Source organism: Taudactylus pleione, unplaced genomic scaffold (genome assembly GCF_031769625.1).
Source record: "Taudactylus pleione unplaced genomic scaffold, aTauple2 ptg000156l, whole genome shotgun sequence".
In the NCBI taxonomy this organism is placed as follows: domain Eukaryota; kingdom Metazoa; phylum Chordata; class Amphibia; order Anura; family Myobatrachidae; genus Taudactylus; species Taudactylus pleione.
Window position 1 is genome coordinate 11,121,539 of NW_028284558.1, and position 15,404 is coordinate 11,136,942.

Genomic DNA, 15,404 nt, shown 5'->3' on the forward strand with positions numbered 1-15,404 from the left:
GTGGAGCACACTTTGAGGGTGTCACCACCCTTTAACAGACAGACGCACGCTTGTCGCTGCTGCTTTAAGGATGCAGGTGCGGCTACAGCCCACACATTTCACAAAGACAGAAAAAAAAATAAGAATTTTTTTATTGTTTGTGGAGCGCACTTTGAGGGTTACACCACCCTTTAACAGACAGACGCACGCTTGTCGCTGCTGCTTTAAGGATGCAGGTGCGGCTACAGCCCACACATTTCACAAAGACAGAAAAAAAAAAAGAATATTTTTATTGTTTGTGGAGCACACTTTGAGGGTGTCACCACCCTTTAACAGACAGACGCACGCTTGTCGCTGCTGCTTTAAGGATGCAGGTGCGGCTACAGCCCACACATTTCACAAAGACAGAAAAAAAAAGAAGAATATTTTTATTGTTTGTGGAGCGCACTTTGAGGGTTACACCACCCTTTAACAGACAGACGCACACTTGTCGCTGCTGCTTTGAGGATGCAGGTGGAATCTAGACGGGATTTGGAACCGGGGACACACTACCTCCATCAATTGTCTAAATCCCACTGCACTAATGGCGGATACCGGACGCACGTCTAACACCAACATAGCAGTCAAGGCCTCAGTTATACGTTTTGCTTCAGGATGACTGCTGTCGTACTTCATCCTCATCGCTAGGGACTGTTGGAGGGTCAATTGTTAGTAAAAGTAGTGGTGTTCCTACTTCCTCTCTGGGATGATGAACAACTCCCAGCAGCAGCAACAGCACTAGGAGGAAGTGGTTCTTGATCTTTCCTTATTTTATTTTTATCGGAGAAAGTTTGGTCCTCCATTTATGTTATATTGATATATACGTGCGGCTAAGGCGCACACAAACACAGAAAATATTTTTTTGATTTTTGCTGGAGAGTAGTGCACTTTGTGGGTTACACCACCGTTTAAGAAATGAGCCAGCTGGCTCTTTACTTATGGGATACAGGCGCACGCTTGGCGCTACTCCTTTGTTGATGCACGTGCAGCCACAGTGCACACAATTCACAAAAACAGAAAATACTTTTTTATTTGGTTTGCAGTGTACTTTGGGGGTTACAGCACCCTTTAACGGTCAAGCCAGCCGGCCCTTTACTTCTGACACAGGCGCACGCTTGGCACTACTTTGTTGATGCACGTGCGGCTACTGCGCACACAATTCACAAACACAGAAAATATTTTTTTATTTGGTTTGGACTGGAGTGTACTTTGGGGGTTACAGCACCCTTTAACGGTCAAGCCAGCCGGCCCTTTACTTATGACACAGGCGCACGCTTGGCACTACTTTGTTGATGCACGTGCGGCTACTGCGCACACAATTCACAAACACAGACAATATTTTTTTATTTGGTTTGGACTGGAGTGTACTTTGGGGGTTACAGCACCCTTTAACGGTCAAGCCAGACGGCCCTTTACTTATGACACAGGCGCACGCTTGGCACTACTTTGTTGATGCACGTGCGGCTACTGCGCACACAATTCACAAACACAGAAAATATTTTTTTATTTGGTTTGGAGTGTACTTTGGGGGTTACAGCACCCTTTAACGGTCAAGCCAGCCGGCCCTTTACTTATGACACAGGCGCACGCTTGGCACTACTTTGTTGATGCACGTGCGGCTACTGCGCACACAATTCACAAACACAGAAAATATTTTTTTATTTGGTTTGGACTGGAGTGTACTTTGGGGGTTACAGCACCCTTTAACGGTCAAGCCAGCCGGCCCTTTACTTATGACACAGGCGCACGCTTGGCACTACTTTGTTGATGCACGTGCGGCTACTGCGCACACAATTCACAAACACAGAAAATATTTTTTTATTTGGTTTGGACTGGAGTGTACTTTGGGGGTTACAGCACCCTTTAACGGTCAAGCCAGACGGCCCTTTACTTATGACACAGGCGCACGCTTGGCACTACTTTGTTGATGCACGTGCGGCTACTGCGCACACAATTCACAAACACAGAAAATATTTTTTTATTTGGTTTGGACTGGAGTGTACTTTGGGGGTTACAGCACCCTTTAACGGTCAAGCCTGCCGGCCCTTTACTTATGACACAGGCGCACGCTTGGCACTACTTTGTTGATGCACGTGCGGCTACTGCGCACACAATTCACAAACACAGAAAATATTTTTTTATTTGGTTTGGACTGGAGTGTACTTTGGGGGTTACAGCACCCTTTAACGGTCAAGCCAGCCGGCCCTTTACTTATGACACAGGCGCACGCTTGGCACTACTTTGTTGATGCACGTGCGGATACTGCGCAAACAATTCACAAACACAAAAAATATTTTTTTATTTGGTTTGGAGTGTACTTTGGGGGTTACAGCACCCTTTAACGGTCAAGCCAGCCGGCCCTTTACTTATGACACAGGCGCACGCTTGGCACTACTTTGTTGATGCACGTGTGGCTACTGCGCACACAATTCACAAACACAGAAATATATTATTTTTTTAGCACTTGGGGGGAGCACCCCTGATGGACAGAGCACCCCCTGGACAACGCTACAGCACTCCTTTAGGACTGAGACACTGCACAGGACTTTGGAGTGGACACAGCCCCTATGGAGAACTGACTGCACAACACAGTCCAGCCAGCCCCTATGGACTTTGAAGTAGTGGACACAGCCCCTATTAACAACAGCAGCACAGCACAACACAGCCAGCCCCTATGGACTTTGGAGGAGTGGACACAGCCCCTATGCACAACAGCAGCACAGCGCAGCACAACACTACACTGCACTACACTACACTACACATCCCAGCCAGCCCTAACTCCCACCCTCCCTCTTCACTGTCCACAGCCGAGTGAGAAAATGGCGCCGACGCGGGTACCTTATATAGGATCCAAAACCCGCGAGACCCGGAAGGCGGGATGATGACGTTTTGCCTCGATTTCAGATCCAAGTCAGGCGGGAAAAGTCGAGCCTGACTCGGATCGGCCTCGGATCGGGGGGGTTCGGATTTCAGAAATCCGAACCCGCTCACCCCTACTTTATATTTGATGGCAGATTCTATTGGTATTTAATAGAAACTAGAAGCATGCATTAAAAAGTCCATGGTGTTGTTTCACAGGGGACTGTGCTAATATAAAGCAAATCAAAAGATTGCAATGCCAATGCCAGTATGATTTATGAAGCATTCTAAAGCATAATAGTTATGGTAAATACATTCATTAAACATAACTGGTGCAAAAGACAAGTCATTTTATAAGTAGAAAGGCTGCACATCCCTTCACACACAGGGGCGCAGAGAGCGCGCCGCGCCCCGTTAAAAAGAGGAGAGTGCCCCCTTGAAAAAAAAACAACAAAACGCAAAGCCGGGGGAGGTGCGATCAGTGTGATCGCTCCCCCCCTCAGGCATAGGAGATTGCTGTGGCTGCTGAGTAGCAGCCGCGAGTAATCACCCACCGCATCCCTGCACTTGATGCTGGGCTGCTGCGAGGGAGGGAGGAAGGGAGGGGGAGGGGCGCCGGGCCCCTCTGGAAGCAACAGCACGGGAAATATTGTAAACTCTGCGCCCCTTTTCACACAGCAGGTAAAGCCCCTAAAACTGTCCCATCTACAGTTATTTATCTCATTTGACTGTACTATTTAAAATGAAATCTCGTTTCTGCAAAACTAGAAGTACTTCTCCTTACTTTGGAATGAAAGTGGATGTGGTAATAATACTGACCGCGGGCATTTTGGTGCTTAGAATGCCAGCACCAGAATGCCGACACCTGTCAGAATCCTGGCGCCAGCATCCTGAATAGCAAGTAGCGGAGTTAGGGGGAGGGTTAGGCACTAGGGGGAGGGTTAGAGTTAGGCACTAAGGGGGGAGGGTTAAGTTTAGGGTGTGGGGAGGGGAGGTTAGGTTTAGGCTCTACGGGGAGGTTAGGTTTAAGCACCAGGAGGGAAGGGTTAGGGGTAGGGAGAGGGGTAGGGTTAGTATATGACAGGTGTCGGTATCCTAACCTTATCGGGGATGCCGCCATCGAGGTTCTGACTGACGGGATCCCAAACGCCGGCATCCCATACCCAACCCGAAGGAAAGACCTCAAACCTCCCATCGCCATTTGTGCAACTTGAAGTGCACAGTTCCTCCAAAATAGGTTTTATCCTAAAATATGAAGAAACAATTGTCAATGCTACAAATTTAACTTTTCTTTTCCCAATTTCATCAGCGAGAGAGCTTTGAGTTTATCCAGAGGTTATTGTGCAGAAATTGCAGCGCTTTTAAACTAAAGCTTCACAAAGTTATTTATTGTATGTTAATAATGATTTTCCTTCACCTGTACATTTTCTATGTATAAAAGTATTGCAATGATGATATTAACATGTCACCTAATAATATTGTCAGTTTATTCACTGAATAGTCCAATAGAATTTTTTTAATATTTAAAATTCCTGTTAGTAGTTAATATTACCTATTTTTTATTCTTTAGTCCATGGGAGAAGGCGAAGAGGAAGGTTCGCACAAAGCAAACTCAGCCTAGAGGACAATAAAGGTAAACTAAACTAAAACTAAACAATATGAAAACTTTGTCTTACCGTATAGAGATGTCATACTCCTCAACTGTCCCAATTTTGTCTAAACATGGGTGATTCTGTGCCATTACGAAAGAGTTTTTGGTAAATATGGTTTCAGACTGGGTGGATATGGGGCATGACATACACTATGTATAATAGACAAAAGTCATTGGACACTGACAGTAAATAGATCAACAAGATTTTATTGACATCAGTACTTTGTAGGTCCAGCACAACGAGTGATTACTGCAGACACCGTTCTTGGCAAACTGTCCACAAGTTCCTGGACAGCAGCAGGCGGTATGTTTTGCCATTCCGCCTTAAGTACAGTGACCATCTGTGACACTGAAGAAGATCGAGTCGGCTTAGAACGCTCCCGTCGCTCCAATTCGTCCCAGAGGTTCTCAGTGGGTTTAAGATCTGGACTCTGAGTTGACCAGTCCATCCGGGTTACCGAATTTTCTGTATACTACAGTCCAACGTCGCCCTGGAAACATGACAGGTGGCATTGTTGTCCTGATAAAAACATTTGTTGTTTCTGTAGAACTGCAAGTGCATGGGCCTCCCTACCAAGTGTTCTTGTTGAAACTGCCACATTCATGGCCATTTGGGACTCCTGTGCAATGGAATGCATGGGACCATTTCGCTTGTGCGGGGGAGTCCAATCACTTTTGTCTAGATAGTGTATTTTATCTCCATTTCACATGTCTAAATCTTGGGAGAAATTAAATACTAATATGTAAAGTGAAAACTGTTTATATTCCTATTACACGTTCTTGTATCTGTGTTAGGGGCATTTATTATTATTATTATTATTATTATTATTATTATTATCCTTTATAAACAGAAGCAGTGCAAACAAAACAAAATAAAAAAGCAAAAAATGTACAGTACGAAACATTGCATAACATGAGATACAAGTTATATAGCCATTACTGAGCATGGCAGTTATAATACACACAAAAGCCGGTGCTGAACCCACAGTTACAATGCCATTGTTGGTAAGGTAAAGGTGATGATGGAATATGTGAGTTAAAAGGGAGAGCTTGCAATCTAAAGGGGAAATTGTGACTATCCATGAACATGTGTGTTTCTATATGTGACTCTCCATGTATGTCTGTCTCTATGTGATCTCCATTTATGAGTGTATCACTCTCTATATGTGACTTTCAAAGTATGTGTGTGTCTCCATGTACATGTGTGTCTCTACTGTATGTGACTTTCCATGTATGTCTGGGAGGCGAGAGGGAGGTGGCTATGCGGACACGTGGAGATGGCCCATCTTATGGGTGTGTAATTGGAATGTCTCAGGCATGTCACTGAAGTGATTGTGAACGTAGACGTATAATCATTCGCATGGGAGGCCATACTCCAAACTTGCCTACTTTTGAAAAAGCATTTCAGGGAGATTGTGAAGCAGCACCTATGAGTGCGGCGGTAAAGTGGGCGTGTGCTACTACATCTGAGAGGTGTGTCATAATACTGACTTACATGTAAATGAGCCCTAAAGCCGTTAGTAAGATCTCCTTGTTGATGAAAACACACTGATGCTTTTCAGATAATGTATGTAGCCATAGGAATCATAAGGGTCTATTCATGTACAACATGAAATGGCTACTAAAAGATATCAATATATATCGCATCACATCAGTGCGATATATAGTGTTGTTTAGTAGCCATTCATGTAGACTTACCTGTCCGGCGTCTTCAGGTGCTCTCCGTCCCCTCCGTGATCCCTGTACACAGTGAGAAGACAGCCATATCGGGAGATCTGCTGCAATGGACGCTGAGAAAGGGGGGCGGAGCCAGCGCCGGGGGCGTGCAGACAGTTGCATACTTCCCTGCTCTGTTCGGCTTGCAGTACAGATTAGGACATCCACAAATGGCGAATCTGTACCGCAGGAGAGGAATGGAAAGCTGAGCTTTCCGTTCCTTCATGAATCGCACTTACCATACAATAATATGGTGATGCGATGGAGACATGAAGCAGGGGTGTCGCTGGAGAAGGTATACACCTCTCCACGGTAAACTAGCTCCATGACTAGCACGAAGCAGAGAAGAGCCCTGATTTAAGCTAAACAGGGCTCTTCTCTGCTTCATGAATAGACCCCATTGTGCCTTATATAACCAATGCAGGGAAATTATACTAATGATCCCATTTGAATATACATAACTCTGTTTTTATTTATATAAATATATATATATATAACAGCTACATAATGGGGGTAAGGTACAATCAGGGAGATTGCTGGACTTTTCAGGAAATCAGGGAGATTGCTTCTATTTCAGGGAGTCTCCCTGACAATCAGGGAGAGTTGGCAAGTGTGCCATACTCTAACAGAGATTCTGCATGGTGATGGCGCAAGTTTCACTGGCATGACGGATGGTTGCATCTAAAAATGCACCAACTGTTATTTAAGCATCTAAAAACACTCAAAGTGGGAATCTCAGGGGTAAATTTACTAAAGTGAGAGTTTTTAGAAGTGGAGATATTGCCCATAGCAACCAATCAGATTCTAGCTATTATCTGTGTAATTTAGGTATTTTTAATTTGTGGTTTAAGAGGTTTTTCCTTAACGTGCACTTTCTAACCACTGCCATGTCCTCCTCTTTCCTCTCTATAATTTGGTCTTTGTATCTTGTTTTTATTGTATGTATACAGTAGCTCTTTACTAATATATGTATTCTAAGCAAATAGTAGGTTAGGAATAAATCAGAGGAGTGGTGGGGCCCCAAATCGGTATCTTGATAGGGCCATATAGATTGTTAATCCGGCTCTGGTGGGAAACATTTGCCGTGGTGCTTAGTATGAATTATAATTATATTCTTATATTTATATTAAAGTGTTGAGGAAAAAATATAAGCTTTTATCATGGGCAATACAGATGTAACAGCAGTGAAATGTATCCATACTTGTCAGTAGACTCTGCATATTTGGCAGTAATCCTGGATCAGTAGGCCGTCCTTCCGCATCCCACCCACTTCTCTAATGATTTAGGTGGTGCAAGGGCTTGATGAAGTGAATCATAGCGATTTGCATCACATGGCACCCTCCCTCTTCCCACTGTGCAATGCTGAGAATGGAGGCACTGTGCTGCAGGGAGCAGCACAGACTGGTATTGAACACTGTAATCTCGCTTTTTTGCTGAAATTATAGTCCTGAATAGAGCTTGGGAGGGGGAACGTGTTCATATATTTTGCTGGGTGGCGAGGTTCAGAACTAAGACAGATCAACACCAAATTCTGATGGCAAATGTGCAAATTTCTATGGGCAAATGTGTAATGAGAAGACTATATCTTGAACAGTTTTGAAACTGTCGCCAATCTACGGTATTGATATACTGATCAGCCAGTCATTATTATTCATGAATAGTGAGATAAGACATCTGGGTCAGTAATAGTTTATGCATTTTTATCAGCACTTTTACTGCACTTAGAGCTACTCTGTCTGATCTCCTGGGAGAATTCTTAACTACCTACCGGAAAATATCCTTCCATAAAATATTGATGCTTTAATTACATTTATAATAAAAAAAAAAATACTGGAATATTCAATACTTGGAGGCCAAATGCAACATCCATCATGAGTTATTTATTTTAATACAGTATTGAAATCTAAAAAAAAGAGGCAAATAAATATTATAATGAACTGTCATTTATATATTACATAGTACAGCTGTGGCCAAAAGTTTTGAGAATGACACAAGTATTGGTTTTCACAGAGTTTGCTGCTTCATTGTTTTAAGACCTGTTTGTCAGATGTTACTATGGTATACTGAAGTAAAATTACAAGCATTTCATAAGTGTCAAAGGCTTTTATTGACAATTACATTAAGTTTATGCAAAGAGTCAATATTTGCAGTATTGACCCTTCTTTTTCAAGACCTCTGCAATTCGCCCTGGTATGCTGTCAATCAATTTCTGGGCCACATACTGACTGATGGCCGTCCATTCTTGTCTAATCAATGCTTGGAGTTTGTCAGAATTTGTGGGTTTTAGTTTGTCCACCTGCCTCTTGAGAATTGACCACAAGTTCTCAATGGGATTAAAGTCTGGGGAGTTTCCTGGCCATGGACCCAAAATTTCAATGTTTTGTTCCCCGAGCCACTTAGTTATCACTTTTGCCTTATGGCAAGGTGCTCCATCATGCTGGAAAAGGCATTGTTTGTCACCAAACTGTTCTTGGATGGTTGGGAGAGGTTGCTCTTGGAGTTTGTTTTGGTACCATTCTTTATTCATGGCTGTGTTCTTAGGCAAAATTGTGAGTGAGCCCACTCCCTTGGCTGAGTAACAACCCCACACATGAATGGTCTCAGGATGCTTTACTGTTGGCATAACACAGGACGAAAACTTTTGGAGGATGGCGTGGTGTCAAGAAGGGCAGCAAAGAAGCCACTTCTCTCCAGGGAAAACATCAGGGACAGACTGATTTTCTTCAAATGGTACAGGGATTGGACTCCTGAGGACTGGGGTAAAGTTATTTTCTCCAATGAATCCCCTTTCAGATTGTATGGGGCATCTGGAAAAACACTTGTCTGGAGAAGGAAAAGTGAGCGCTACATCAGTCCTGTGGGCTCACTCACAATTTTAACAAAATAAACCCTAGTGCAAACCTAAATCACCAATTTATGTATGTCCACCAAAATTAAATAGATGCAGCTCCCAGCTTGGCAATACTGTTTTGCCAAATGCAACAAAAAACAAACAAGATAGGTAAAGAGATATTCACCCAGGGAGTGCAATTAATACATTTATTAAAATATACAACTTAACATATAATTAATAATTAAATACCGAGAGCAAAATACACATAAATAAATAAGTAAAATCTGTATATCTCCGGTATTCTTGGTTGATGAAAATATATATATAAAAACATAGTCCATAAAGTGAATAGTGAGTAAAGCGCTTATATCCTTAATTTCACTGCGCTGTTGGGATCAAGAAATTTGTTATACTGCCGAAAGTTCAAACTCACCAGTACAAGGTGCAAATTGCTGTATTGTAAACAAACTTGTTAAAATGTCCCGTAGCACTTGTCGGAACGTAGAGGGAGGTAGCTTGACTTCACTATAATTATTAGTCTCTATGCTATGCTCGACCTCCAAATTATAGGCTGTCAGTACGGGGAGGGAGAGTGGCGGAACACATACATACATAATGGACCCGGCACTATTCTCAACCTCATGCAGTCTCATATAATTAAATTAGCCGGAAAGAGGGGAGGGGTGATCAGATCCTCTCTTGCCTTCCTTTTAGAAGCTGGCGTTCTCGTATTATGCAGCCACGGCAGTCTCAGTGTGGTAGGTATAGCGCTTGGTCTCACAGTGTTTTAAAGGACAAATCAAGGTACCAGATGCTGGAATCATGGAGGGTAGTAGTCCTAACCGGTTTCTCTGCAGTGATCAGGGACAGTTTCATTAGACATAGTTTGGTGACAAACAATGCCTTTTCCAGCATGATAGAGCACCTTGCCATAAGTGGCTCAGGGAACAAAACATAAAAAATTTGGGTGGACAAACAAAAACCCACAAATTCTGACAAAGTCCAAGCATTGATTAGGCAAGAATGGGCGGCCATCAGTCAGTATGTGGCCCAGAAGATGATTGACAGCATGCCAGGGCGAATTGCAGAGGTCTTGAAAAAGAAGCGTCAACACTGCAAATATTGACTCTTTGCATAAACTTAATGTAATTGTCAATAAAAGCCTTTGCACTTGTGAAATGCTTGTAATTTTACTTCAGTGTACTATAGTAACATCTGACAAAAAGGTTTAAAAACACTGAAGCAGCAAACTTTGTGAAAACCAATACTTGTGTCATTCTCAAAACTCTTGGCCACAGCTGTATACATACTCCATAGCCCTTTTCTGAAAATGTAAGGCAAAGTAGCAATCAGCCTATGGGGGCAAATCAATTAAATGCCGTTTGCAGACTATGTGCCAATGGGACAGAGTGTGAACGCCAGCAATGGCACCCTACATTGACCCTGCATTGTGCACACTCACATTACCCATACCTGGAACTGGGAACAGGTGATCTTTCATCAAATTTAATTGGATTGTCTCCTTTGTGTCTCGGTGATGTCACTGGTTCTTATTAAATTCCTAGGGGTAGAATTACTAAAGCTTCTAAAACAGACAAGTGGTGGTGTTTCCCATAGCAACCAATTAGATTCTAGCTATCATTTTCTAGAATGCAATAGAGAAATAATAGCTAGAATCTGATTGGTTGCTATGGAAAACACCACCAATTGTCTGTTTTAGAAGCTTTAGTAAATCTACCCCTTAAAGTAAAACTTGGCACAGCCCACTAAGTGGCTGCCTACAGTGTGACCAGACAAGTGCACTATAAGCCAGTGGTTCCCAAACTTTCTTGAATCACTGTGCCCTAGAGTATCAGCATTTTTTTTGTGGCACCACTTGGCCAAAACTTTTGAGAAATTCAGAAAAAAAATATTAAATGAAGTAAATTGTGCTTAGCTGTCCTTATGTGCAGTTATGTGGTAGTGGATAGAGTTGTGCTTCTGTTTGCCCATGTTTTTTTATGATTGGTAGCTACCAGCACTGGTTTTACCTGTCACTTCCACCATATATAATTTGATTTGGTCCTAGACCATCAACCCGTGGCACTCCGCAAGTGCCCTGAGGCACCCCAGGGTGCCATGGAACACAGTTTTGGAACCACTGCTATAACCAAACAGTATGGCAGGGTAGAATGGGATGTAGTTTAATGTCAGGATGTCGGCGCTCAGAATGCCAGCGCCAGAAACCCGACACCAGCCAGAATCCCAGCGCCAGCATTCCGGTGCCAGCATCCCAATGGTAAGTGGTGGGGTTAGGTTATGGTTAGAGGTTAGGCACTATGTGGAAGTTTAGAGTTAGGGCCTGGGGGGAGGGGGTTAGGTTTAGGCTCTGGGGGGGCTTAGATTTATGTTGCGGAACGGGAGGGTTAGGTTAAGGGTTAGGATTTTTACCGACAGGTGTCTTATGGTTAGGATTCTTACCGACAGGTGTCTTATGGTTAGGATTCTTACCAACGGGTGACTTATGGTTAGGATTCTTACCAACAGATGTCTTACGGTTAGGATTCTTACCGACAGGTGTCGGTATCCTAACCCTGTCGGGATGCTGGCAACGGGATTCTGACCACCGGGATCCCGGGCGCCGGCATCTCGCACCCAATCCAGTAGAACACAGACATCCATAGAACCATGGTCCTTTTTTCACATTTACTTTTTAAACTATTAACATGATTTACACAATAAAAATAAAAAGTTCAAGCAGTAAAAGGAAAAAATGTACCGTATACCTGCCACGTTCAAAATGGCATCAGCAGGACATAGGACCTCATTCAGAGTCGGTCGAAGCGGCCGCACGGTCGTATGCCACCGATGTTCGCTATACTGCGCATGCGTAAAGTTCGCAATGCGCGTGCGCAAACTAATCGCTACGATCAGAAATTTCTCTCTCCTTGAACACAGCCAGGTCGGTAGTTTGAGTGACAGATTGAGGCGTTTGTGGGTGGTAACAGGGGAAGGTGCTTTAAAATGGGGGAGTGGAGATCCGAACGCAGGCGTGCCTAATTATGCGAATGGCGTTTTATGGGAGTGCATACGGTTTATGGGAGTGCATAATTAACAAAGTAAGGTCATGGCACATGTGACATGGGAGGTTTTTACACTGACATGACCGTAGAGCTTAAGAGAGGGTATGGTCAACCTTAAGCTCTACGACCAGTTCCGATGGTTCCCGATGGTCTCGATTAATCCTTATATGCCCGGAGATGACGTGCAATGCGTACGAGAAGGGGGCATATTTTTTTGAATTCCGGCCGCTTCCTCCCCTTGGTCGGCCAGCTACCGATCCGAACTTAGGGACGCAACTTGCGAGTGAATCATTTGCATATCCGGCCCCTTTTCCCGTACGACCGCTTCGACCGACTCTAAATGAGGTCCTAATTCCCTGATCCAGCCACCACCATCTAGAGTGATGCAACACAACTTTGGAGTGACATGAATCCTGATACTGTCTCTGGAAACTCTGAATTTTGTCAGGTACGCTATGAATATGTAATCTTCCTGGCAGTATGGTTCCACAGCATTAGTACAAGAGCTTGTGATTGATTAAATAGATTCTAGAACAGAAAATTGCAGCTTAAGAATGACCAGTACATTATAGGTGAAAGCTTAGTGGAATAAAGCCTTTGCTATCCCAGGGCTGGCTAAACAGGTATTACCTAAAAAAAAGTAGCACTTTTGAGCTAATTGCTTCATCACACGTCTGGCCAATGAGTGTTCTCTGATGTGGGTGTTTTTTGATGTGACTTGGATCATCGTGGCACATCTGCGTCTTCCTGGAGGGAATTGCCAACACTACTGTAAGTTGTCCTGGAGGTCTCCTGCTAACTCTGGAGTCTCCCGTACATTAGATTCTGGGAGAGCAAAAGAGAAGAGGAAGCAATTATACATAAATGTCCAATGTCCATTGTATCGACCTTATACTATGGGGCAGATTCTGCAAGGTTACGTCAGCTGCACCGTGCTTATTTATGTTCTCACCTCTATGAGACGCAAGCAAAAATTAGACAGGCTTTCCTATCCTATTAGGGGTTGCGGTATTTCCAAATGAAACCTGAAGTGATGACAGCAGAGCTCACTAATCACCAGTGATAACCTTATGTTTATACGGATATTATTTACATAACCTAATATGCAGGGCCGTAACTAAGGATGTGTGAGCGGTGCCCAGGGCTGGATTAAGGTCTGGGGGGGCCCCTGGGCAACAAATATGTGGGGCCCCTAGTAAATGTGACGAACTGGGGGTATGCGCAACGGGTACCTCAGTAGTGTCAGTGCCCACATTAGGGGTGCCTTTTATGTAGTGCACCCAGTAGTAGTGCCCCCAGAAGTGGTGCCCCTATACAATTCTCCCATTAGTAGTGCCACCAGTCCCCCTGTAGTTATGCCCCAAGTAGTAATGCCCCCTGTGGTAGTTTCCCCAATAGTAATGCCCCCTGTATAAATTCCCTCAGTAGTAATACCCCTGTAGTTGTGCCCCCAGTAGTCATGCCCCCTGTGGTAGTGGCCCCAGTAGTAATGCCCCCTGTAGTAGTACCCTCTGTATAAATGCCCCCGGTGGTAATGCCCCTGTATTAGTGCCCCTAATAGTAATGCTCACTCTATAATAGTGCCCCCTGTAGTAGTGCCCCGCCTTCAAGTAGTAATGCCCCCAGAAGTGATGTCCCCAATAGCAATGCCCCCCCGAGCAATGCCCTGCCCCCAGTACAAAAGCCACTTGCACTAAAGAAAAAAAAGCTATTACTTACCGCTGCCGCTGCAATCCACGTCGCTCGGCTGCTCCTCTGCACCAAGGGAGAGATGTCATGATGTCTCTCCCATAGTGCACTGCGTGAGCTGGAGCCCGGAGCTCACAAGTGAGCTTCCGGCTCCAGCTGCCGCTGCGGGGAGGCCTGCTGAGATTACAACCTCAACTGGCGTCTGGCAAATGGTGCCTCCTTGCGGCGCCGGGGTTAGGTTGGCCGGAGGAGATGGAACTGGTTCTCCAGGATGCTCCAGGCATTGCATTGTTGTCCCAGTGCTTGTGGCCTCGCCCCCTAAGCATGAAGTCATGTAGAAGGGGCGCGGCCTGCAAGGGACCCACAGTGAATGCGTCGCTTATATGAATGTTTACATCACTAGTGTATTGTATGGAATTCTGCTACTGTATCTTTTAAAAAAAAGGACCTTTCTAAATTCCTTGTTGTATTACACTTATTCCTCACACTTATCTCTATATAGCTGACCCGTGTGGGTGGAGACAGGGGTTTGGTACCTGGAGGTGTGGTACGCACATGACTTTGACAAGGAATATCCAACTTTTCTTTTTTTTAAAAAAAAAAAAATAAGTAAAATCTTTATTGAGACATTTTCAATTAAAAAGATAAGTTAGGAGGGGAGAGGGTATAGAAGGGAAAAAGAGAGGGGGTAGATTACAAAACAATGTGATTACAGTAATAACTGCTAAATAAAACAACACATTATTTACTCCGGATTCCGATCCATGAACATCAAGTGAATAGATTCACTTAGAGGCCATGGGAGAATGAGAGAATGGGAGAATGCTCCATAATCATCCAGCCAAGGGGTTCATGCAGAAAATTTCTGTGTTGGAGGTTATACAGTAGATATACTCCCTTCTTTAGACAAACTACACCTTCTCTACTAAGGAGTCAATGACAGGAGAAGTTAATTGCTTCCAGGAGGAGGAAATTTGGCAGAGTGTTACATTAAGCATGTCCCACATCCAGAATGTGGTTGGGTGTGCCAGGGAATGTCTGTGGAAGAGCAGATTAAGAAAGAACATGAGTGAACTTATAGATGAGATAAGGCAATGTACTTTTCCATAGGAGTGTTAATATTCGACAATCCCAGAAGATGTGGCGCAGGGTGCACTCCTGTCCACAATCACGCCAGCGTAAAGGTGGAGCCACAGGATCAATTCTTGGAGTCGGCAAAGGGGACGATCCAACTTTTCATGTTTATGTTTGTAGATACTCTATAAATGTTACATGCACTATACAGAAAGGAAACCATTATATGACCCACTATGGAAATGCCCTACTGCTGTGGAAAAACACCTTTAACATACTGTAAGTGATTATATACAGTACAGTGCTTCATCCCATTGGCAAAAGCACAAACATATGCATTCGGGATCGTGTATCTGGGCCCCACGCCCCAATACAAGTATTGAAATAACAGTGTGCACGGGAACCATGCATGCTTTCTGAGTAAACTAGATGCCCTCCCCATCACCTCCTCAGGCACTACCCCACAACACATTTAATAGGCTCACACTGGGGCTCATGCAGA

At 44.0% G+C, this 15,404-nt stretch overlaps 1 protein-coding gene across 1 annotated transcript in view; it reads left to right on the forward strand.

The window, feature by feature from the left end:
* B3GALT1 (beta-1,3-galactosyltransferase 1) overlaps positions 1 to 15,404 on the forward strand; it is a 415,780-nt gene that overhangs the window by 353,841 nt on the left and 46,535 nt on the right. Inside the window, exon 4 of the mRNA XM_088474894.1 lies at positions 4,448 to 4,510. The gene's annotated coding sequence lies outside the window, so the exon portion shown is untranslated. The remainder of the gene's footprint in view (positions 1 to 4,447; positions 4,511 to 15,404) is intronic.